Here is a 27110-nt window from a genome sequence, read left to right as displayed (position 1 = left end):
ATCTACTCTAAAAAGCACCAAACCACAAGAAAATGGAGGATATACATGGAGAATAACATGAAGAACAAGGAATTAAAAAGAATTCACCGAACAAAAAGATAGAGGAAGCAAAAGAACATCACCTAGATGAAGATGCTCTTGATACCACATGATGTAAGCTCCATTGGAGCTTGTAGGCCTAGGATCTTCTTCATAAATGAATTCTTTTGCTTCTTGGAAGATGAATGGCAGCGGAATGGAGAACGAAGAGAGAGAGGAGACGCCACTTCAAATAGAAGATGAGTCTAGAAGAAGCTCACCACCATAGGAGGCCGTAGATAAGAGCTTGGAGGAAGAAGGAGATGAATGAAGGGATAGGAAGAGAAGAGCACAAATTTTATGCTCTAAAAGAGCTCTGAAATCTGAAGTTTAATTTTCAAATGATCAAAGTTCAAAAAATGCACACACATGACCTGTATTTATAGCATAAGTGTCATATAAAATTGGAGGGAAATTTGAATTTCTATTCAAATTTCACTTGAATTTGAAATTGAATCTGTGGAGCCAAATTTTGGAGCCAAAATTTCACTAATTATGATTAGTGAGTTTTAGCTATGGTTCAGCCCACTAATCCAAGATCAATTCGAAGATTCTCCACTAAGTGTGCTTAGGTGTCATAAGGCATGTAAAGCAACAAGGACATGCACAAAGTGTGACTATATGATGTGACAATGGGGTGTAGCAAGCAAATGCTCACCTCCCCCTCTAAAATTTATTTGGATTGGGCTTCTCACAATTCAATTAAATTTATTTCCAACCACACACATCAAATATTCACTTCATGTATGTGAAATTACAAAACTACCCCTAATACAAAAACTAGTCTAAGTGCCCTAAAATACAAGGGCTGAAAAATCCTACATTTCTAGGGTACCTTACCTATATTATGGAGCCTAAAATACAAGGCCCAAAAATAATGAAACCTTAATCTAATATGTACAAAGATAAGCGGGCTCATACTTAGCCCATGGGCTCGAAATCTTCCCTAAGGCTCATGAGAACCCTAAGGCCTTCTCTTGCATCTCTGGCCCAATCTTCTTGGAGTCTTCTATCCAATGCCCTTGCGGGGTAAAATTGTATCATGTTATGTACATGATTCTTTGGAGGAGCATGCGTCACAGGGTTCCTTTGTCCCCCATGGACGTGAGGATGTCCTCACTGCTGCCATTGGGCGATCAGAACACCCTGGTCGTGTGCGTGCTGCTGGAGCCGATGTGACCATCAAGTAATACTTTGGATCGGCTCCACGGACCTCCCACACTTCTTCCTCCATGGCTCCAGAAGAATTAGAGCAGCTGACTCAACAAATCAAGGACCAACTGGAGGAGTCGATCACAGAAAAAGTAACTCGGCAGCTGATGTTATCCTTCAGCCAGATGCAGTCCCAGTTGTAATCACAGATCCATTCACAAGGACTTGCACTGCCTCCAGAGCCTAAGGTTTGTCCCTCAGCTTCTCGTGTCGGCACAAAGGGGAGTTGTGTTGATCCCTCACCGACCGATCCAGACACGGGTGACTCAGACAAATGCGGGTTGTACATCGAAGAAAATCCTTCCCGCCTGGTTGCCCTAGGAAGAGTTTATGAGGGATCCACAGTGGTTCACAACATCCCTTTGTTGCATGGCCAAGTGAAGGTTGCTGTTGAGGAGGTTAAAGATGCAGAGGCTCCCATTCCTGTACCCACTGACGAGGTTATTTTAGTGGGGCAGGCACTTAACACCTTCCTTGCTTGGTCGAAACATCTCGTGAAGCGTTTATCAGAACAAGTATTTTACTCTCATTATATGCTTCTTTTTTTCAATTGAATTGTTCACTGTGATTAACTATGTTGGATAAACAGACAGCTATGTCTCCAGCAAAACCTCCAGATGGGCCGGATCCTCAGGTACATGATCACCTATATTGGATGACATTGATCATCCCACAACTTTTTTTGAAGCCTCTCTAGGTTATGTGGGATGCTACCGTGTTCGGGGTGTTTAATGAACACTTCCCAAGGTACATAAAGCACGAATATTTGTTTGAAATTGCACGCAGTGGTTAATGTCTCAGCATATCTGTTATAAAGTTATGGATTTTGTAAGTCAATTTAGATTATTGTTAATTACCTAAGTTATTGTTTTAAATTCATACATAATTAACTTTGTGTTAACAACAATAGGCATCTGACTGAGACAAGTATGCGAGCGGGGAATTCCGATGTGTATGGATTCCTCGAGCCACAATCCATTCAGAGATCTGGGCAATCGCAATTTGAATCAGAAAGTTACATGAAGAGTTGGATGTAGAGTTCAAAATGGGATGTCTACCTTGGAGCCTACTTGAATGGGTAAGTAAAATTGAACAACTGAATTTAAATAATGTATAATACTACAATAACCCATATTGGTCTCCACTATAGCACACACTGGCAAACGGTCGTCATTTTGCCTAAGCAAAATCTTGTTGTTTGATTTTGTTCCTTGCATAACAGGCCAGACAACTACCTTAAAGGAATAATTAACAGGCCAGTGTTGTTTTTCAATACGTTTGCATTAGAATTACTCAACAACATCAATATTTTAATGTTCCTTGTATTCAACAGTGCTTTGAAAGGACTTGATGATACTCCACAACCTAAATCGAAGGCTGCTACTAGGTGGATTGTTGTTAAGGTTCATGATTTAAATAAAACTTCTACTTATATATATTTTATGTGTGTACACTAATTGTAGTTAACGTTAATATCCAAATTTCATTATGTATTTAGTGTAATAGACAAAAAGGAAGCACTGAGTGTGGTTATTACGTCATGCGCTGGATGTCCGCTAAAATCTTAGGAATTTTTATGAATAATTGGGAAACGGTAATTGTTTATTTCAAACAAAGTTGATTTTCTTATCATTGGTATTACATTATAAACTTATGTTTTATTTGATGATGCAATATTTTAATGATGTTAGACCATTGGAAGCAGAGAGATTGAAGGCACTTTGCATCCAGTGGGCACAGTATTATCTCAAAGTTAGAAAGCAAACTTAGGATGTTAGGGAACTATGTAATTTTAGGTTCCTTAATTAGTTTACTAGCTTGCTTTACATTTTTTATAATTACTGTTTCCTTTTAACAGTGAATATTCTTTATTGATAGTTATTAATAAATTATTTATTCATAGTTATCAATTGATTTTTTACAATTGATAGTTTACTATCTAGTTTTCTACTAAAAACTATTTGAAAGCAAAATACAAAAGATATATGTTGTGCTGTGTGGTCTGATTTGAAATTTACAGGTTAAATTTTGGGTTTTTTTTTTGTAAAAACAGAAAGTGTATTTTTTAAAAAAAATTCTAATAACAACATCGGTTATTTAAAAAACCGATGTTAAAATACACAAACAACATCGGTTTTTCGATGTTAAGGTATAAGTTAACATCTATTTTTCAAAAAACCGACGTTAACATTGGTTTTTGTTATAAAAAATGTTAACATCGGTTTTCTACAAAAATCGATCTTAACGTATAAGTTAACATCGGTTTTTGACTGAAACCGATGTTAAAATTTGGAAATTAACATTGGTTTTTATATAGAATCGATGTTAACGTATAAGTTAATAGCAGTTTTTATAGAAAACCGATGTTAATCTATAAGTTAACATCCATTTTGTATAAAAATCGATGTGAACTGTCAACATTCATACATTTTTTTGGTGTAATTCTTATTATATAACATCGGTTATTTAAATAATTGATGTTTTCAATTTTACGTTAACATCAGTTTTAGAAAACCGATGTTAACTATAATATTTTCAATATCGGTTAAAAACCGATGTAGAAAATCATAAATAATCGATGTAAGAAACATATTTTCTAATAGTGATATCTAATTTTAATAAAGGATAATTTAGAAAAAAAATTAATTAGAATTTACAAAATTTAATAAATTTAATTATTTTTTTAATAAGTATGAAATTGGTTTTGTTATATAAATGAAAATGGAAGAAGTATTATCTTAGACAAGATAAAATTAGTTCTCAAGTTTTCACTAACATAATCATTACAAAAACTATTTAATAATTAGGAAACATGCAATTTAAACTCCATTAAAATACTAGGCAATCAATATAACTCTAAACGCATCACAACTTACTCTATTACAAAAATCCTAAATTAAATCCCATTACAAATCTTAATATGCCCACGAACATCGACATAACTATATATTGTAAATACATAGCACATGAATCCAAATGGTTTTCATTCACTTCCTATATAATGATAACTTTTAGCAAGTGAAAAAGCCATAACTTGATTAGTTAACGCACACATCTCCTTAACGAAGTGCCAGTTAGGGAATGAAAGAAAAAAAAGGACAAAATAATAATTAATTTTAGCATAATAAAATGTTCAAATATATATGATTAAGAATCTATCAATCTTCTCTTTCCTTTTTATTTTTGCTAACCTTTCCTACGTTTACTTCCCTAATAATTGGCAAACAATTAGTAGGCTTGAACCTATATTTAAAAGAGAAAATTTGAGAAGAATAAATGAAAATGCACATATACCATTATAGAGGAGGAGAAATTTGAGGCTCCAATGGGGAGATTAATGTGCAAGTAGAGAGGGAGGTGAAAATGTATTTGTTTCAGACAAGTTTCACACAATAAATAGGCTTACCATTTACCAAGAAGAAACAAAAATCAACAACCTTGAAGAGCAAATGGAACCTTGAAGACCTTTATTATTTTGTGATTCTCCTCGCACCTACAACAAATAGAAACATGTACGTGATTAAATACGAAATTATTAAAAATTTGAAACAAAATATAAGCTGAAAGGAAAAAAAAAAGGAGAAAGAAAGTGTAATAGCATTGGGTAGCCAAACGCATTTGTCTGCCTTGTGTGGAGATGCAATTATTTTTTGGGTCTTGTTAACCAATGTCTTGGTTAAGAAATTAAAAAGAAAAAATATTTATCGTGTTAAATATATAAGAACATAAAAAAAATTATAGGAAGTGTAATTTTATAGATCTGAATAAAAATATTTTTTCTTTGTCCAATCAACAATGAACACGTCAAATATTATAAGAAGTGTAATTGTAAACCCATCAAATAAGTACAATGAACACATTAGACTTATCAACAATCACCAAGAAGAAAACTAAAGATGTCTAATCTATCTAATTTTAGAACTACATAATGATCCTCTGAATGTTGAATGGAAATCATATATTTTAGTTAAATACCAATATAACGCAAAAGCCTCATAAGGTCTCAATGTTGTACTCCTTCCTCCCTCTTAAAAAAATAGTAATACTTTTACAAAATATTATTAAAAAAATAGTGTTCAACCATTATTGAAGCCGTCGGTGTAGAAAGTTTAGACTTTTTATGACAGTTTTTAAAACTACTTAGAATAGTATAATTTCTGAGACGGTTTTGTCCCAAAAAATTAAGAAGCAATGTTTTTCTTTAAAAAAATAAAAATAAAAAATTGAGAATTCTATGACTATTTTCACAAAAATAGTATTAGTAAGTAAACTTTTTAAGATGGTTTTTCACATAATTGTCTTAGAATGTTTATTTTTAAAAAGAATTAAAAAATTGAGAATTTTAAGACGATTTTTCCAAAAATCGTAACTGTATTCGAATGTATTTTTTTTTAAAAAAAAGAATTTAAAAATTGAAGATTTTAAGACGATTTTCTCAAAAATCTTCTTAGAATGTAAAATTTTTAAGACAATTTTTCAAAAAAATGTATTTTTTTTTAAAAAAAATTGAAAATTCTTTTAAAACTGCATTAGTTAAAATCTCTTCTATAGTGGTTATTTTAGTATTGGAATCGTCACATTTTCACTAATTACAGTTGGTGGTCACCATTAGCTTTGAATAAATGAAATTTTTTTCCAGATCACATATTTTGATCACACGTGTGTTTATAGTAAGACTACAAGAACATGCCATGAAATATGAAGACATGTAGTCGCAAACAATAGTAGGATCAGATGCACTTTCTTGCTAAGAATTTCAAAACCTTAATAGTAACTTCACTTTGACAATATATGTAACAAGAGAACCAAGTGAATATGCCATATGCCATAGAAAAGGGAATAATTGTAATGGCAAGGCCACATGATATAGTTGTCCCTTACCCAGTACAATGGGTATGTGATTCCTCTAATAAAGCTTTCCCTATAATCTTAGTCAATCATGGTATCAAAATAAATTTTTAAAACACCCAAGATAACCACGAGAGGAACATGAAATGATTCATTATCTCAATTTATTTAGTACTTTGTTATTATTCAAGAGTCATGGATCATGGAGATTAGAAATAGTATATCTACTCTAGTTAAAATGGCTATTTTTTACAAGAATTTTTACAAGATGAAGCCACTTGATATGCCACTAATTTTAATGCAGCATCTAAAGAAAGTTTAGGCTTGGTAGGTCGGACACCCAACTTACGCTTGCACTCAGCAACACCTCAATGGCAATCTTGATATGCACCAAATGGAGCAAACCTACTATGTAGTTAGAAACATAGAATAACCAGCCAGTCATGCTAGCATAATTCCTGAGAGACCAACATCTCCAAAACTTTCCAAAGGCATAAATATCTATACAAAAAATATAGTTCAACAGAAAGGGTGTAAGCAAAGAAACATGAAAGTGTTCATATTGGTAATCATAAGTCAGATGCTCACCCTTTTGTATGTCACTAGTTGCAAATATGCCAATTCTTGTTTCACCATCAATTATCCTTAAAATGGAAAACAAATAAAATGCACTTGTTAGAAGAAGTTCCTAACTCTATTAAACCATGTTTGGATAAAATACCAAATATTACTACAAACATCATACGAGTAAAACAATTAGTAGTCAACCATTTCTGCATCTCAGTATTGGGACAACAACTATGATTGGTGTATCTTGATTTGTTTCCCTTATATGTGGCATCTATCACCATATCTCGGTTGATTTCACATAAGTAGAAGTTTCTTTCCCCACGTTGTTTCATGTTCCAAAAAGGCAACACTTGTAAGTCGTAAGTAGCTTTTATAATAATAATAAAAAAAAAACCCTCAAGAAACAATTCATTATAACCTTCTCCAACATATTCAATGACAAACTCCCCAACCTTGATATCTTTAGCCACCACAATTCCAAAACCACGTTTCCCAGTCTACAGAAATAAATATATTGCTCTGCATTTTAAGCAAAGAGTATCAAAAGAGAAATGCAAGTAATTACAAATTCAAATAAGCTAGAATATAATATGAGCACACATGTATCTATGTGCAGAAAAAAATAAGGTATTGGGATGATAGAAAAGTGTTGGAGATAAAGGGGAAAAAATGACGAGATTCAATTAAAAAAGGAATATAATTATTAGTTTCCAAAATCTCAAATTTACTTTTATGAATGTAAAGATTTTATTAGTTTGTTTAGCAAAATTGAATAGAATAAAGACTAAAGAACTTTCAAGACCAAAAAAAATGAAAAGGAAAATACCTCTTGTAAGTGTAACATAGAACAATGATGGCAATTCATTGGACGACAAAGATCTTCTAATAACCCTGAACCTGAAAAAATCGTACAGTCTTCACAAATCCTTAATTGTATGGAGACCCTCACAGCACACAATCCATCAACTTCATCCATTTCATCATCCTCTATCTATCGTCCGATCAAGTCACACCCCCTCCCATCACCATCTGTTTTAAACGCTGAAAAATCATAAAGCGGAAATCAATATGCACGATGACCCGACCCGAATGAAGTAGGTTCGGGTCAACATGCTCCTTCATGTTCATCGTGAACACCATAACCCTTTCTTCAGTGCAACACCAGATTAAAAGCCTGTCCATGAAGTTCAATATCCCTGATGCGCTTGTTCTCATCATTTTGTTCGCGAGGAATCGTTCTAGGTCCTCGATCACCACCATTGACTTCAGCATCGATTGGAGGAGGAGTGATTTCAAATCTGAATCGCTAGGGATTTTGTAGAGGTCAATGTCGTAAACATCGTAAGAAAGGAAATTGCCATGGCAGAGTCAAAGCTCGATTTTTCGATGTTGGAGGAATCGTAGAAGAGGAAGCTTTGTTTTTAGATGCAGTCGAAGCGGTGATAGTACTGCTTGCCTCTAAGGAACGATTCAAGATCTGACTTGACCTTGGTTTTGAGATCCGGTTCCATGGCAATGGTGTCCAAAGACATGGGCGTTGTTCATGAAAAAGCACAAGTCGTGCTTCCCTTGTTGGTTGATTTTTTTGGCAACAACGTGAATGTGCTGAAAGTAAGGACAAAGGATTTGACGCTTGTTCACCTTTCTGATCTTGAGAACAAAGGTTCTGGTTTGGTTGAGCCAAAAGAGTGTGGCTTCGAGAAAGTGGTCTTTGATGGTTTGGTTGGGGCCTAAGCAGAAGACAATGTCATTTTGCTTCTTGCCAGTGATGAGGTTGGTGAAGTCAGTGTCTTCAATGGAAGGTAGGGAATGTAAGTAGAGGGAGACCTTCTTGTAGAGGCGGTGGATCTGGTCTTCGAAGCATTGATGGAGAAGTGGCCTTGCTCCTTCTCGTGATGGCTTGGGAACCCTAGATGGGGAGTCGGAGAGTGAGAATACAAAGAGCGAGACATCAAATATTAAAAACAACGGATTTTTGTAATAAAAACGGCTTAGAATGATTGTCTTCTAAGACGGTTTTTGAAAAATTGTTGTGGAATGACAACCATTCTAAGAAGATTTTCACAGAACCGTCGTAGAATTATAGTTTCTAAGACGGTTTTCACAAAATTGTTATAAAACGATTGTATTTATTTGTAAAAATGTCACTGTGTTTCTTTCTAAGACGGTTTTTTTATCAACTGATGTTAATCAACGTTGTAAAAACATATTTTTCTAGTAGTGAAATTAACCTTATATTATCATCAATTCATTTATAATTTTGTTTTTCACCACTAATATTATAAGGATATAAGTGGAAAAAGATAATTAATGTTATATTGAAAAACTAAAATGACAATTATTTTGGAACAAATTTTTTTCTCTTACGCAACAATTATAACAAGACGAAGGGACTATAAAATATATAATTTGTTTATAAAACTGGAGTTTCTAAGAAGCAAGTAGGACCTTTCTCTAGGTTCAACATTCTTAGTTTCTGTGAGGGTGAATTTTGAAAAGAAAAAGACTTTAAATATGAAGGCTTGGTCTAGCAAAGGAGACCTGGACTGTATTGTCCATGTCATTTGTGGAATTTTATGCAATAATTTGGTCTTATCAAAAGGAATTACAATATCTAGTCCCTTGAGATTTAAAATAAAAGATTTTACTAAGAAATCCAATAAGGATAAGGCTTTGTTGTTGTTTGTTTTTTAGAAACCTAGTAAGATGTCAGCAAGATTAACAACAATACTATTGATTGTCAATAGACATGATAACGGGGTGGGGTAGGGATGGGTATAGTCTCCCCAGTCCCCGATCCCAACTCCCCAACGTATACTCGTACCCGTCCCCATCCCCAATATCCGATGGGTTAAAATTTGTTACCCCATCCCCGCACACGTCTTGTATCGGGTATCACCGTCCCAATCCCGTCCCCGATTCAAATTTGTAAAAAAGTTTTTTTTTATAAAAAAAATTATATTAAAAATCTGATTTAAAAAAAATTGATTGTTACACATTTATTTTTAACTATTTGTATTTGCAGCGCATTTGTATACAAAAATATCAAGAAAAGAATCTTAAATTATGTAAAAATTATAAAAAAAATTAACAAGTAACTAATAAAATTTTAATAATTTCATCATCAGGGTGGGTACGGAAATGGGTATAGACGGGTAATGACATCCCTATCCCCGATCCCAACCGCAATTAAAAAAGTTGGATAATCCCCGAATCCGAACCCGTACCCGATCAACTCGAGTATTCCCCATCAAAATCGGGACGGATTTGGGTGGATACCCACAGGTAAGGGTTTCATTGTCATGCCTAATTGTCAACTAATTATGAGTGACAATGGAACAACAAACTAAAACATGAAAAATCACTAACATGTGTATCTAAGAGATCAAAAACTTTATCCTAGCTAGATGTTCTCATTAAGAATTTTTCTAATTCAATTGATGACAAGCAAGAAGTGATGTTGTTGCTTAGTTTGTGAACAATGGAATACTTAGAAGATGCTTCAATCTAAATTAAACCAAAAACAAAAACCAATAGTAAAAACATTGAAAGCAATATTTGAAGGAAAAAAATTATATATATAAACATAATGTTACCGGCATACCTACAAAAAATTCCTCAAAGAAATTCTATATCATATTACCCTCCCTTTTCCATCCTACTCAAAAGTTAACTTAGGAACCTTTGCCCACAAATTAGTGATTTCTTTAACATTCAAGCAAGAAAAACAAAACATACAGTCATCATCCTGGTTGCTTTGCTAGCACCAACTTCAACAAATATAGCAGTGGTTGCTTCAATCAGTAGAGAAGCTACCCCAATATTGACCACCCTGAATGTTCATAAAAGTAACATGAGAAACATTATCCTAGTTGAAAAATGATATTTTTCAATAATACGATCAACAAAAGGAGAATATGTTATGCTAGTATTAACCATCTCGACCAGCTATTAGAATTCAAGGCTCAAACTTTAATAAGCTAAATTAATCACAGGGAATAAAAAAAATCTAATGTGCAAAATCTGCAAGCATATCAAAGGAACCAAAAACATATTAGAATGGAAAAGGAAATATAGTAATTGATTCTTAAATCAGTAACACTTAATTTCCTTACAAACATATAGATGAGTTCTGGAATCCGTAGCCTTTATCATTCATATTTTCTTCGGTGAAACCATAATCTGAAACAAATTATGATGTTTATTATATTAGATTTTAGACATTGGCACTAACACATGAATATAAACCAATATATGTGTAATATTTGTGGGGAAAAGGTGAGAAGGGGCGAGTAACTTAAAATGAGATGAAAAGATAACCTTGTGAGACAAAGAAATAACTACAAAACATGTGTCAAGAGAATACAACTTAGAATATTGGATACTTACATAGATTAAACCATTTATAGAATACAAACTCAGATTATCGCAAAATATTTTCAACATAATTATCTCACCCCATAAAATATGTCAAGCTTCATATGTTTTGTCCTTGAATGAAGGGCAACTAAACATTTAACCCTTGACGAAGAGATTGAAGCAGAGGATATCTGAAGCTGCAGCTGCAAGACTTCTAAACTCAACTTCATAAGCACTTGAGCCAAAAACCTACACAATAGTAACAGTAGACGTAAGTCTACGTCTAGGTATCAAACCCAGAAGATCAGTTGCATTTCCAAATTATCAATTTATCAATAACTAGACAATTTGAGTTTTATCAACTTAAGAAAGATATTTTTTTAATCAATATTACTCTTTAACAAAAAGAAGAATTAAAGCAAAAGAACTTTGTGAGAAATAATTATAAAGAAAAGTCTAGGATTATGAATTCACACATAACCTCTTTTCCCAATTCAATTCCGATGAATCCTCAATTAAATCCATCATTTGTATTCCCCTAATTCAATTGCAAACCTTTGATCTAGGTCTAATAATGTTCCCTATCCTAAATCAATATTCAATTGTTCGTAGAAATATTAATTTAGGTTAAGGAATAAATTCTTAATCTCAGGGATGATTACCAATCAAGTTAATACATTAGAAATTATCCATCAAGTTTGGTCATACATGTTGGTGTAAAGTAATCTCTTTCTAGATCAATTAATCACACATAACCAATTAGGTTTTAGACTAATCAGGTCCAAATATATTTGTTGCGATCTTCACGCTCCTTCGTAACTACATGTGCTCTTCTCCCTTGAAATCCCAAAACCACACTTTAGAGGAAAAAAATGGGGTGTTTGTTTTAAATCCCACTATTTACATGACAAACTTTTTTAAGTAACTGCAGTGTCCCGTTGATCACGGCCGTGGTGAACTTCTCGTAAGATCTCACGCGTGACAGTGCTAAAGGAAGCATGGTCATCCTTAGAAAAATTCGTAAAAATCAACATTTGGCGGTGGTCAACCCAGTATGACTGTGGTGAATTAAAAATTACTTGATTCTTAAAATCTTAGGAAAACATTTCACTAGCCTTATCAATACAAAGTTCTTGATGTAATCTGACTATACAAGAGCGGTTAAATCAATGTCATACATTTGTCATTATATAGATATCAGGGACCAACACTTGAATTCATAGACTTTCACACATTTTCATAAAATGTAGTTTAGTATACTTGCATTTTAAAGAAAAATATGGTTAGTAAAATGTAGGTGCAGTAGTATAGATATTTCAAAACAACATTAAATAATACTTCATATAACTTTAAAACATTAGAAAATAAAATAAATACAAAAAAAAACAAGTTATCATGCTCATTACAAGCTTGACGAAATTAGTTGAGTAATCAATCATACTTCAAGAAAAAAATTTACTCAACCTATATTTGTGAGTCATGATGAAATTGAGATTTTGACAAAAGTATCGAATTACTCGAGTAACATAATAATAAGTATGGTTTTCACAAGAATTTGTGCAATAATTAAATAATTAATAGTAAATTAGATATTGACGCGTGCAATGCATAGATTAAGAAATATGTAAATTGTATGATTAGAATTAGAATTATATAAATAAATAAATCTTGTCTCGTAAATTTATAGAAATTTGAGTGAAAAAAGTTGTTGCTAGAATTGGTTACTGTTTTTAAAAAGGTTTGCAAATTATAGTGGTTGTTGTGTTGGTGATACATTGCAATGATATGAAAGAATAAAGCAACTTTTGATAGGTAAAATCAAATGGAATTTATATAAATAAGGGAAATTATGAAGGGTAGAGATTTCAGGAATAAAAGGGGAAGCTAAGCAAAATAAATGTTTTGTAACATAGTAAATAATATTCAATTAAGCTTCATGACACCCACTCAAATAGGCATTGCTTAATTAATATTCAACTCTATGAAAATAGACTTTTAAAAGTCTAAATAAAATCATTGTCATATTGTCGTGAATTATATATTTCCTTTAGAGATATAATAATGCCTTAGTGGTATTTTGCTATTAATTTTATAAAGTTGTTACAATTTGTTGTGTTGAGATTGAGATGATACAATTAGTATATTGTATAAGGTTTTTTTTTATGAGCTAGTATATTGTATAAGGTAACTAACTATTGCATCTCTTCACAAAATAAATATAAGAAAAACTCATTATTTCAATCAATATTTAAGTAGCAGATATTTTTTTATTATTAATTTATAATTAAGATACTTAATTTTAATAGTATGTTAGTGTAAGAAAATATGAATAGTATGCAATTATTATTAATTATATAATTTATTTTTGTACGTAGTGATTAATTTTAATTTGTAACTGATTCTTAAAATTATATTTAAGTTGACAGTTACACATCTTTTTGGTTTAAAAGTTGATTAATTTTAGCACATTTATAAGGGAGATGAATGTAAATTGATTAAGCTGAAACCAAAACAAAATAATCGTTAGAATTTAAAATTAAATAATCTTAATGGTAATATTAAGTGGCTAAATTAAATTCACACTGAACTATGGCATGCATTTGGGTTATTTTTAAATAAAAGAAATCATGTGGGCTTTCGTATTTAAGATGAATAACCAAATCTAGAGAAGAATCAGAGGTTTCCTCTTCTTTTTTTTTCAAGTAATCGGAGTTTTCTTATAAAAATAAAGAGTTATAGCATATTTTAAATTTTATTTATTCACACGCGAGTTATAGCAAATTAAACTCTTTTTTTTTTTTTTTGTAAAAATCGTGTATCCTCCATAGCATATTTAAAGTTTTCCTAATTCTGTGTATACATGATTTTTAATATATGTGAAATCATACAATAACGTTTCATTTCTATAAAAGGACATTATCAATGGCCTAGGGATATCAATGCGGTTGGATAAGCCTAATTATCTACTCTGTTTATGCAGGGAAATTCTTGTTTGGGCTGCTAATACCAATACTCTTAATTTAGAATAGACTTTGACCACCATCCTTTGTAAGTAGAAAAGAAAAGTATATATTATTAATCATAAGGGCAACCAAGCATTACTGCAGTACAAGTATACACAGTTTTAAAGATTTTCTTTCTCCTAGTAAGAGATATCAAACAGAAATAATAGTTTAGGTTCAACAGTTCAAGTAACCTGAGTATTGGTTGGGTTTGGAAATTGTCGCATGAGAGGATTTATGTTGTTGAATTCCTAAAGTTTATAAGTGTTGTTTGCTATTCCTCCCATTCCTTTGATTGGATTAGTTAGGATTAGTTCAGCTCCATCTGTCATGGTCACCCTTGTTTCCAAGCTTGTGTGAGAGGGCATGGTCAAAATCATCTTATATCCCTTGATGGCATGTTGATACCCATCCATATTGCTTGATGTAAGTTCCATTGGACTTGCCTACGACATCAAATAAGGTAATTATGATAATCCACATGTGAATAATTGAATTAAATAGTTGCCATAATGAAACAGTTAAATTTTCCAAAAAAAATTCTTAGCACATATATATGATCATTATTTGATCATTGCAAGTGTTGGTATGTAAAAACAAAAAAAATTACAATAGTTTTGTACAAGAAAATGGTAATATCTCTGCGGTAAGAAATTGAATTTTGATTATAGCAACACTTTGAAACAGAGCAATTCAATAAATATCAAATAAACAACATATTCCGTAGCTAGAAAACAGTATAAGCTTCATACTCTAATCCCTCACCATCCATTAATAATTACAGTTTCTTCAACTGGAGTTATTCTTGTGACAAACAATTTAATATATATAGATCTGGTGTTTGATTTTGTCAAATAATTTAATAATGATTTTGGTGCAAATATGAACCCATTAGCTAATTATCATGTGCAAATCAAAGTGAAAAAATATCACCAATATGAGACTCAGATCAAATTGGATTTAGAGATATTTTGATTATATGGATTTGTTTTCGACTGATTAATTTTATGGTTTCAAAGAGTTTAATTATCATTCTTAAACAATACTTTGTAACAAAACACATGATCATACTCATGCAATTTGCAAAGAGGAGTCATATAAGTAAATTCTGCTTGTGTGCTTTAATCCTCTTAGTTGTGTTAATTTGTTCTACCTCCTATAGGTGGTAAGTAAGGCATGCTCCTTCTTTTCAGTAATACCACTTAGAGACTTAATATGAGAAATCAACACATGCAAGAGAGTTACAAGAAAGAAGATTTCTTTTTACAAAGAGGTCTCCTAATTATGGATCAAGACAAACTTAAAATTGTGAAGAGTGGAATAAGAGAAAGAACGGATATCACCTTCCTTTTTAGTGAGGATTGTGATATCAAGTGAAAAGTGCAGTTTAGAGCATCCATGATAGAAGAGCAAGAATAGAACCTTCCACAGGTTAATTTATGTCTAAATTGGCAAGGAGAGATTTACAATTTTGCTAGGATTCGGATCATTGGAGGGTGCCTGCTGCATTGGATCGGTAGAATATGATTTCCATGGATAACATCGTTAATCTTCATGAGCATTGTGGGATTGTTGGGCAGATTCATAACTCACTGTGGCGACAATAGATTGTATTTTACTCCTAGGTTTCTCATAAAGCCATTACCGCAACTAATATTTTGGCTGGTTAGGGTGTGAAACCAACTTCTTCACATTTTTTGTTTTCCCCTCCTAATGCAGCTCTTACCGTCCTGATATAGCTCATACAACAATACATTGTGACTATCTTCATGTTTAATATGTTGTTGTCTCTTTTTTGTCTTTAATTTCCTATAATTGTTGAAACTCAGTCATGAATTACAATAAAAGGTAATCATGAATACTAAACTGAAGATGAAATTTAAAATTGAACAGATAAATCACACATAAATGAATATGGAAGAAGAACATGAAGAGTGAAAATTAAGAATTATAGAGGAAATGACACAAACAATTATGTTGATGTGGCAAAAATTGGTAGAGAGACATGACAGTGTATGGTTATGTAGCTTAGAATTTATATATTATAAAAGATTTAATAGACTAGGAGAATTAAGAAATTAAGTAACCAAAATTAAATGAAAAATGCATAAAGTAAAAGAGTAAAGAAAGAGAATTTGGATTTTAAGAATATTTTTCGAACACATAGTGTGTGCAAAAAACATGGTCTAAATGAATGGAAGGAACTGTTGGGATTAAACTTCATTAGACGTTCCTTACATGCAGTCATTAACTATTTCTATTCAATTAATATATAGTTATCATCAGCCCATAAAATTATTCAAACCTTAATTCCCTAAGCGTTGATTCCACTATTAATCTCTTGAATTAGTGTCACAACTACAAATAAAGCTTTTTACAACTCAGGGAGCACAATGGTTGTACCAAAACCGTTTTCAAATCTTGGCCGGTGGCAATTTTGTAAATTATTGGATGCACTAACGATGGTTTTACTGAAAACCGTCGTAAAGACATTCAATACAACGGTGGTTTTGGTGAAAATCATCGTAGATAGTACGAGTTTAAAGACAGTTTAGGAAAACCGTTGTTGTATTGATCAATCTAAAAATTAAAAGTTGATTGTCAAGTCAACTCGAGGTCTCACGTGCCTTGCCCTTACCTATCTTGCTCTCGCTGTCCCTTTACATCTCTTTCACTATCTTCGTGTTCTCATCACCATTGTGTCACTGTCGACGTCCAAGTGTGAACCCCTCTACCACTGTTGAAGCATCATTAAAAGGTATGAACGAACCCCTCTCTTGCATTTTCCTTGGGGCTTTGTTGACTTTTAACTCTATGAACTTACTTATGGTTGTGTGACAATAGATAGTGATGATAGCGAGTGTCATTCCTTAGACGTTTTGGTGAACTACCATTGAGCACTAATGCACTATATTAGTTATTACAAGTGAATGTTTTTGTTTAGGGATTCTATTATGATGTGTTTTACAAGGAGTTGGGTCTCAATGACGATCACTTTAAATAGAATGAGGCTGGAGCATTGAAGGCTGTTGTGGTTTTCTTCCACTTCTTCTTGTTGTTATTTATGTGTTTCTGCTTTTTCTTATTTATGTTTTTTTAAAAATATTGACTATATTTATGTTGATTTATTGGGATTATATCTAGTTACCATGATGAACAATAGTTGTAATGTTCAAATGTTTTTCTATTTATGTTGATTTCTCCTCGAAGTCTTGTGGAGTTGGAGCAAGGGTTTCGAATCTAAAGTTCTACACAATAGGATTAGGAGTTTGGATAGGATAATGCAGACATTTGTAAATTGTAAATAGTGGGTATATCTTTAGAGAACCAAAATAAACATTTACTCCAATATGATATGTTCTTGACTCACCCTTCACTATATTTTATATTGATGAATAAAGGACAAACTAGCATTTTTTTTTGTCAATTTGCAGTACTAGATAGTAAAATACTTCATAAGCTATATATATTTTACATGGAGTTGGAACAACGATAAAATACTGCTTCATTCTATGACTTTTTTTGAATGATTAGAAATTTGCAATGATACTCAATAGCTCTATTTTCTCCCTTCATATGTTAATATTGTTGCCAATATGCTTTCTAAACTTTGGACTTAATATTTTGATCGATGACTATTATTCCCAATTGATTATGCTCATCAATCCAATTGTGACTCATCTAATTTTTTGGGTGGTTCTCATAAAACAAGCAAGGGTAGAAGTGCCCCCAAATTTCTATTCTGATGGTCACTCAAAAGAGGTAACTTGGTGGCTTCCTTTACCCCTCCTTCCCAATTTTAAACCTCTTAGGCTAGAAATTTTAGTTCTATTTACTGACTGTATGGGTTAAATTTTAAAGGTATAATGAGAATTTGACCTTTTTTAGTTGATTAATTTATTCAAGTGTTGAGTGTTGACTATCCTTTCCTTTCCTACTGCTGGAAAATTAAGGATTTAGCTTGCTATATGACTTATTTTACGTAATGTTAGTGGTATTTTTCGCTCCTAGAGTTAGAATTTGGAATGTAAAGGTGCTCAGTGCAACATATTCTTGTTTGCATAATGTGAATTATTTTGTTAGACAGGAGATAACTATTAGATATTTGAAGTGATTGACTGATGAGATTACAATGCCCCTAATTCTTTATTTGTTTGTAGTTTTAGTTTATATATAGCTTTCTTTCCATGCTTCTCCTACATTTATTCATCATCTCTTTAAATTATTTTGTTAATAGCACTGATTGTTAATAAATGAATTTATAACCAGATGTTCTAAGCAAAGGATCCTAAAAGAATTGTGTGTAATAATTCCAAATTGTGCAATTTGCTTCTTTATTTTGTGTTGGTGCCAAGACATATTCTACTTCTGCAAATGTTTGCATGTGTTCACTTTTTAAAGAATTAATTCTATAAATGGTTTATGTAAAACTTTTAACTTCCTTTTCAATTTGCTTTGTAATCATTTAGGATCTTCAAAAATCAAATTCATAGTCTTCTGATTCTCTGGATAGCTTATTTGATGATAAAGATCCTCCAGAGATTTCCAATGTCAATCAAGCAAATGAGATACTTGCTTCTTATTCCTCAGAAGACATCAATTGATTTATTAGAAAATTTAGTCAGAGCACATCATGGTAGGAATGAGTTAAGTATTTGAATCGACCCAAATGGTGTCATGTGATTCATATAGCCGACCTCACCTAGTGGGCTAATGCTTTTGTTGCTATCGTTGCTTTATTGCACACTATAATCATATGCTATCAGCTAGTTCTTTTGATTTATTAATGTCACATATTTGTGCTAGATGTACTCTGCGACTGTATGTTGGTCTACTCTTTTTGTTTAGGTGTAATCTCATGTCATCCCAAATTCCAAATAGATATTTTCTTCAAATAATTGCTTTTCAGAATTTCTTGCATCTCATTGGCCCATCTTCTTTTTTATGTTCTGTTTTCTCTTCTTTTTTCTTACCTTCTCTATTGTTTTCTTTCTCTTGGTTGGGAAATTTGGTTTTTCTTTGTTTTGCTAAGACTAAGAGATATTGTCATCACATTCCACATTTTCCAAGAGATATATTTTTATATGTTAGTTGTTTTATTATATAATGCCATTGATGTCATTTTGATATATATATATATATAATATGTCGTTTTCCAAATAACTGATAGCCATGAGACACCTATTTCTAGAAGTGCTCTATTTGCTAGGTATTAAGTGTTAACAATTTTTTTTAAAACTGGATAGTTTCAATTTTAATCGTGAAGGTGGAAATTGGTCCTCTAGCCAATCCTGTCTAGCCTATATAATTGGAAGTCTTAAAACTTGTCTCAAAACCGCATAATTGGTGGTGAACTAGTCAAATCATTCAGACTACTTAGTCCTCAAATCTTGGCTAGTTGAACTAGTCCATTAAAAAAATATGATGGAACTCACAAACCAAGAGGGGGGTGAATTGGTTCTAAATCAAATCAAACAAAAAAACAGAGTTTTGAAAACTTTCTTTCCGAGGATCGTATCACAAACTTTTGTTAAAACCAATATTTAATCAATCACCCCTATCACAAAATCATTTTGTTAAAGTTCTTATTCAAAAAGATGTTTTCTTTAATTTTCAGCAAATTGATCAAGAATACAATGAGAAAGAAAGATAAGATCAAGAGAAGATGTACACCAATTTTTGTACTGGTTCACTCTTTATCTCCAGAGAAGTTACTTCAATTATTTAATCCAAACCAAATTAGATTTTCGCTATGCATATAGAATTCTTACCAGCGATCACAATCAATCTCAGTTCCTATTCCAGAAAAAAGACTAAGGTACACAACCCTAGGGTCATTTATGAATAAGAGCTTAAGAGAAATCTACCCTTAACCCAAACTAGAAATTCATGCATATGCTAATAACATGTAACATACGAAAAACTTGAGCTAAAGAGAGACACAACCTGATCAATCACATGTAACAGCCGTATCTTTTTTTTAAGTTTTCCTATAAAATAAAATTAATAAATTAATAAATAAATAAGTAAAAGTAATTAGGTCATAAATTCTCACTATATAAACCAAATGTTAACCTAGAGCAACTTTTACAAAACACTTTTGTTCCTTTTTCTTCTTCTGACGCACAAGAACCCTAACAGAACAACCGGAGGAGGAGCTCTAGAGAGCACCAAAGACACCACAATTGCTAACGGAGAACGTTTGAGCGACTACATCGAGGTAAGGGATGAGTTATTCATGCTTGGGGATTAGAAGGAACATGTATAGGGATCTCTAGAGGATCAATTTTGGGGTATTTTGGGTTGTTTTTATAAAATGTTAATTCATGATTCTTTTAAATTGAATAATTCTTATGCTAAATTGAGTGTAATATCTATTATTATTAAATTCTATGATCCTGTTAGTGTATATTGATATGATATTTTCTTGGTGTATATCAATTTTTTTTTTTATTTTCAATTGTTATTACTTGATTTCTTGTTGTATATTAACGCGTATGATTTCCGTTATTTTACGCTTGTGATTTATTTTTTTTGGAATGTGTCAGTGAATTGTTATCATTGGAATGAAAAATTTGATCCAAATAATTGTGTTCCCTTTAGTTTGTAATCAAATTTTATAAACCACGTTTCTTTTATATATATATATATATATATATATATAATAAATTAAATACTATTGTGAAATTATTATTTTATTTCTTTTCCGTTATATATGTATGATAATAAATTAAATATTGTGTAAAATTATTTCATAATAATAATTATTTTTGCTACGTCTCAAATTAATTGTTGTAGAGGTTCTTTTTATTAATTGAAAATAATATATTTGATTTAAATTACATTATTTTGTGCCATGTAAGCATTATTACTAAAGATATAATTGCTTTCTTTCGAATGTTTTAATAGTATAACAAAACTGCAGCAATAAAAAAAAATTGATATGTTGAAGTGAAGCACATGTTAATGTTTTCTACATATTGAAATGTTAATATTTTTTTCTGCATATTAAATTAGTAACGGATTACAGCAGGTATACATTTAATTTAAGGTGCAGAGAATTTACTTAATGCCTTAATGTTTTTCTTCATATTAATTGATAAACGGTTACAACATGTAATCTTTTTTTTAAGGTGCAGTAACACATGTAATATTTGGAAATATTAATTCATAAACGGCTAATCGAATACAGCATTTTCTGATTTAAATTACATAATATATATATATATATATATATATATATATATATATAAAGTAGATATCAAGCTTGTTGGCGAAATGCCCTGTATGTGTTTCCTCATGGCAGTGTTTTGTTGTTGAGATTTCCTATGGCAGTTTAATATATATTTATTTGAGCATTAAGAAACATTTGGAAGTATACAAAATGGGTTGGTACTGGGATTATTTTTGTCTTAGAGTATTTTAAGTATGCATCTTCACTGTGATGTGTAATAATAATAATAATAAGAATAAATAAAACAAGGTTGTTATAGAAATTATTGTTTCATAGTGATTATTTTTGTTACTTTATAAATTAATTGTTGTAGAAGTTTTTTTTATTTTATTTTGTTGAATTAATATATTTCAATTTAATTTATATTTTTGTTTTGTTAAGTAAATGTTACTATTGAATGATATGTGTAGGATGCAGGGGATGCGATAAATTATTTTATTATGAAATTGTGATTGGGATTGTGTGTAAGTGATAATTATTTGATACGTAATGGATTGTGAATTACATGATTGTTGAGATGTTGTATGTTTTGAGTTTTGAGCCATGAATTATGTAATCACACAACTGTAAGACCCTTTAAGGGCGACGAGTTAATGCGCGATGAGTTGTGATGGGATTCACTGTGGGAACCCGACGAGTTTAATCACTTGAGGCGCACTGAGTTAAAATATATTTAAAAAAAAATATATACAATTGAGATTTTGAAAATAATTGAGTAGTTGTGTGCATTGCATAATTCATAGGTAGAGTCTGTGTGTTCAAATGTTTTTTTTGGGTTGGACCTGAATCAGGAGGGAGAGGCCCTGACGGACTCTTCGGAGTGTATGCCTTGTGGGTCATCCGGTTTGAGTGCTCCTTTAAGCCTGTGCCGATCCCACATGGTTGGAGCATTCTCGCAAAACAACGTGACCCTGACTGGTCTCCCTATGATTTCACTTAGTGAGAGTGACTTGACTTACCCATTGTGAGGCATGTCCTGTCATGTACTCCTAGGCGCCCGACGAGGTTTTTCACTGAAAAATGGTATCACATTGCATGTAGGCTTGAGTCTAGAGTATTTGTTGCATAATGCATGTGTTTGACATTCATTGAGTTAACAATTATGGTTTGATGTCATTTTCTGGAGTGGATGAACTTGAATGGATGTGCATAATGTGTGTGATTTTGTGAAGTGATGTTAATTATATAAATTCAGCTTTAAGTATTATATGCTTTACATGCTCTAATATTTTATTATATATGAATGTGATAACTCATTCCCAGTGTGTGTTTATGTTTGGGCTGATTGTCATTTGTTTAGGTGAGCCATCACATGATGAGTTCCATGATAGAGCCGGAGAGACTTAGTCTATGATAGAGACATGCTCTGATAAGTGTGACATTGGGGCATAGGATTTTACTTCGCATGCTATATTTTTCGTAAACGATATAATTGTGTTATGTTTTCTATTTTAGTTTTTTTTTATTTATTTATTCATTCATCATGGACGGCCTTGTTTTGAGCCGGGATAACTTTGTTATTTTTATTCGAACAATTTCTACTATGTTTTCATTAAGTGAATGCGAACCCTTTATTTATTGAAATCAATTTAAAGTCAATGTGTTCTAAAAAAATTCCGCATGATTTTATTTCCTTTTATTCGTTATTTGTGAGGGTAGAGGGTGTCACATCACACGCAAAAACCTTTGCTTGAGTGAATGAGTCTCTTCTTGATCTCACAAGAAATTCACAACTCACATTTTACCATGAGAGCTTTAGAAAAAATAAAGCCTAGAAGTTGTGAGTCGCACTCTTGTTCTAAGCACTTTTTCTTCTTTCTCTTTCTTTCATAAAAGTGAGAACACAAGATGGTTATTTATAGAGAAAACAGTTACAACCACCTGTAATCGATTAAATATCCAATGTAATCAATTATTTCAAAGAAGTAATCGATTATATTATCATTTCGATCAATTAAAGTGTTCTTCCCAATATCTGGAAAACTTTCAAGAACAATGTAATCGATTAAAGCAGAGACTTATGAAAAACTAGACATGGTCTCAACTGAACTATGTAATCAATTACGGTTAACTGGTAATCAATTAGACCTAAATTGGAATCTCTCTGCAAGCTACAAACAGTTGTGTAATTGATTACGATCAGCCTTGTAATCGATTAAAATAGATTTTTATGCACTGAAGAAGTTTCTAACTTTAGAAACAATCTTCCTACCTCTACATGATGATGCATGATGTACAAAAGATAGAGACTAAGATGCAACAATCAATACAAATGTCACTCAAAGAGTTTGGCATGTAAAAAGACAAAACTTCTTCCAACTCCAAAGCTTAGTCTTCAGGTTGCTCCCCCTATCTCTAACTATCTCCCCCTTTTTGGCTTTGATGATGTCAAACTTGAATTGCCATTTGAGTGCATTTAGAGAGTCTTGAGAGTAGAGACTTTTCTTAAAAAATCTGAAAGTTTCTGAACACTAAGAGAAGTGTCAAATCATATCATCATCATCATCATTAAGTAGAGTTGTATATGAATGTTTGTATGCAATGCACTACTTCTTCCTAATGCAATGTTTCTCCCCCTTTTGGCATAACAAGGCCAAAAAGTCACAACTACTCATAGAGCAAACAGACAAATATATGATGTGAATAGAGAAAAGATCATAGCATTTCATTCATAGAAAAACATTACAACTACTATAAGAAAGCATAACTACTTAATCAAACATCACAAAACAAGTGTTCAGAGAAAAAAAATTAAACATAATCAGAAAAGCAAGCACTTAAAACACAACTAAGCTTCATCCTCATCAAGGTTAAAGAGGTTGCTAAGGGTCAGCCTAGTCTCAATGTTTTCCAGCTGGATAGTTATATTTTCCAATGAACTATGAACTTCAGTTGAGTGCTCTTGATGGAGGTGAAGCATAGCATCCATCTTTTGAATCATAAGTGACTCAAAAGCACTCCATTGATGTGTAAACTCTTGCGGAGCTTCAGCTTCAACATCTTCTTCCATTTGGTCAAAGTTTCCAGTTTCCGGCTCTCCAACCATTATTCATTCATGATCAACAAACCTCATTCCAAGCTTCTTGAGATGTATTTTGATAATCTCGCTAGACGCTTTGGTAAAGTCCACTATCTTATTAGAGACATCAACATTGAAGTAGTCAATGAATCTCAAGGCAGGCACAACATAAGGAAATTCATAATCCACCAGTTCAATCAGCATTACCCAATTCATCTTGATACCTGATTTCAGACCATAAACAATTTATAAACCATCATTTTGTAGAAGCAAGCTTCATGATGATGAATCAAGTTGATTCAAGTAGTTTTGATGATGACAAAAAGCCCAAGAGAATGATTTCAAGATTGAGTCAACAAGTTCAAGATCAAGATTAATTTCAAGTTTCATGAGAAGAAATCAAGAAGATTCAAGATTCAAGAGAAGTTTGATTTCAAGATTCAAGAGAAGATGAATTCAAGATTCAAGAGAAGAAATCAAGAAGACTTCACAAGGGAAGTATTGAAAAGATTTTTCAAAAAATAAACATAGCATAGTTTTGTTTTACAAGAAAAGCTTTTCCAAATTTTTCTAAGTTACCATAGTTTTTACTCTCTGGTAATCGATTACCAGTTTCCTGTAATCGATTACCAATGGCAAAGTTTGATTTCAAAAGCTTTTAGCTGAATTTGCAACGTTCCAATTAATTTTTAAATGGTGTAATCGATTACAATATATTGGTAATCGGATTACCAGTGTATCTGAACGTTGAAATTCAAATTAAATTGTGAAGAGTCATATCTTTTCATAAAATGCTTTGTGTAATCAATTATATGATTTTGGTAATCGATTACCAGTGACAAGTTTTGAATAAAAAGTCAAGAGATATAACTCTTCCAATGGTTTTCTCAAGATTTTCTCAAGGTTATAACTCTTCTAATAGTTTTCTTGACCAGACATGAAGAGTCTATAAAAGCATGACCTGGACTTGCATTTTAATAACTTTTGAAGAACAACTTCTTAGAATTTCTTGAACAACTTTTGAGAAATCTTAAAACCTTTGCTACTTATCTTTCTTCTTCTTCCTTTGCCAAAAACTTTCTAAGTTTCCTGGTTTCCAAACATTGTTCTTTCACAGAAAACAAAAGTGTGTTATATCTTTTCATTCACTTCTCCCTTTGCCAAAAAGAATTCGACAAGGACTAACCGCTTGAATTCTTTTTGTGTCTCTCTTCTCCCTTTTCCAAAAAAACGAAGGACTAACCGCCTGAATTATTTTGTGTCTCCCTTCTCCCTTTTCAAAGAATTCAAAAAGACACAGTCTGAGAATTCTTTTGATTCTTCCATTTCCCTTAAACAAAGATTTCAAAGGACTAACCGCCTAAGATATCTTTTGTTTCCCCTTCACAAAGATTCAAAGGACTAACCGCCTGAGAACTTTGTCTTAACACATTGGAGGGTACATCCTTTGTGGAACAAGTAGAGGGTACATCCACTTGGTTGTTCAAAGAGAACAAGGGAGGGTGCATCCCTTGTGGATCTTTGCTTGTAAAGGTTTTTACAAGGTTGAAAATAAATCTCAAGGACCGCAGGTTGCTAGGGACTGGATGTAGGCACGGGTTGTTGCCGAACCAGTATAAAATTCTTGTGTTTGTCTTCTTCTTCCCTACACTCTTTAATTTCCGTTGTGCACTTTAATTATCACTTTTACTTTTGATTAAGTTTCTATTACTGTTCTTTACTTTGTTAACATTATAGTAAAAGCCTAATTGAATCTAGTAACATTAAGAAGGATAGATTTTTAATTAGTAAATGTTCATTAATAATTAACTCAACCCCCCCTTCTTAATTATTCTGAGGCCACTTGATCCAACACATTTTTTACTTGAGCATGGTTGCTTGACCTCAGAGTGAGAATGTAGGTAATGAGGTAAACTAACATTATATCTTTTGCAGTCAGTCCACTAACTCCTAAGCGATTCCTCAAGTTCCTATTTGCATCAAGAAACATTCCCCTATAGGTTTGCATCTTGTGGTACCCATCAAGCATTTCATCAAACTTGCGGACTCCACCCATGTCTAGACAAACTACTTCCTTCTACACAACAGGATTAATGACCATATCTACTCCATTTACAGTAGAGAAGAGGTTGCCTTCAAGACCAGCACGTGCACAGGTGTAGAAAACCTTGACTAGCTCTGGATAAAAAATTCCTTTCATCTACACCAGCTTTGACAATCCTTGTGCTTTCAGCAGATTAGGAAAGTTGAACCCTTGTTGAGAAAACCATTCCAAGTCCAAATACTTGGGGATCCTCACATTTTTTAGAACATATATCATCTTGTAGTCATTCTTCTTGCTTTCATCTGTGAACCATGTGTCTAAACGGTTGAGAGTAGCCTGTGAGCATTCACCTTGCTTCCTCTTGGAGGTTTTTGCCTTTTTTTGTGCTCTTGAAGGATTTCTCACCATCTTGAAGAGGAGACTGAGGGTTTGAGAGCAGAAGATGTTTGGGTTCAGAGAAGGGTGGTAATAAAAGGTTTTAGAGAAGGTGTTGGTGTGATTTGTGGATAGGTTTGGGTTGGCTTATAAAAAGAGGTTGAGCCATTTTGGTTGGTTTAGATGGTTGGCGGGAGTAAATGCACTAATAATGATGGTTGATGAGGTGAAGACGACAAGATGTAATGGATTACACACAAAAAATACGCAAGTAATCGATTAAAATTACATAGTAATTGATTAAATTGACCCTTGTTTTCACCCAAAATCAAAAGTTGATACAAGTAATCGATTAAAACACATGTGTAA

At 32.3% G+C, this 27110-nt stretch overlaps 1 pseudogene; it reads right to left on the bottom strand.

The window, feature by feature from the left end:
* Positions 1-7540: 7540 nt before the first annotated feature.
* Positions 7541-12073, bottom strand: LOC114405484 (annotated as a pseudogene).
* Between the last annotated feature and the right edge of the window lie 15037 nt (positions 12074-27110).

The sequence above is a fragment of the Glycine soja genome, chromosome 1 (genome assembly GCF_004193775.1).
Source record: "Glycine soja cultivar W05 chromosome 1, ASM419377v2, whole genome shotgun sequence".
NCBI classification, from domain to species: Eukaryota; Viridiplantae; Streptophyta; class Magnoliopsida; order Fabales; family Fabaceae; genus Glycine; species Glycine soja.
This window is presented reverse-complemented; position numbering and strand designations above follow the sequence as displayed.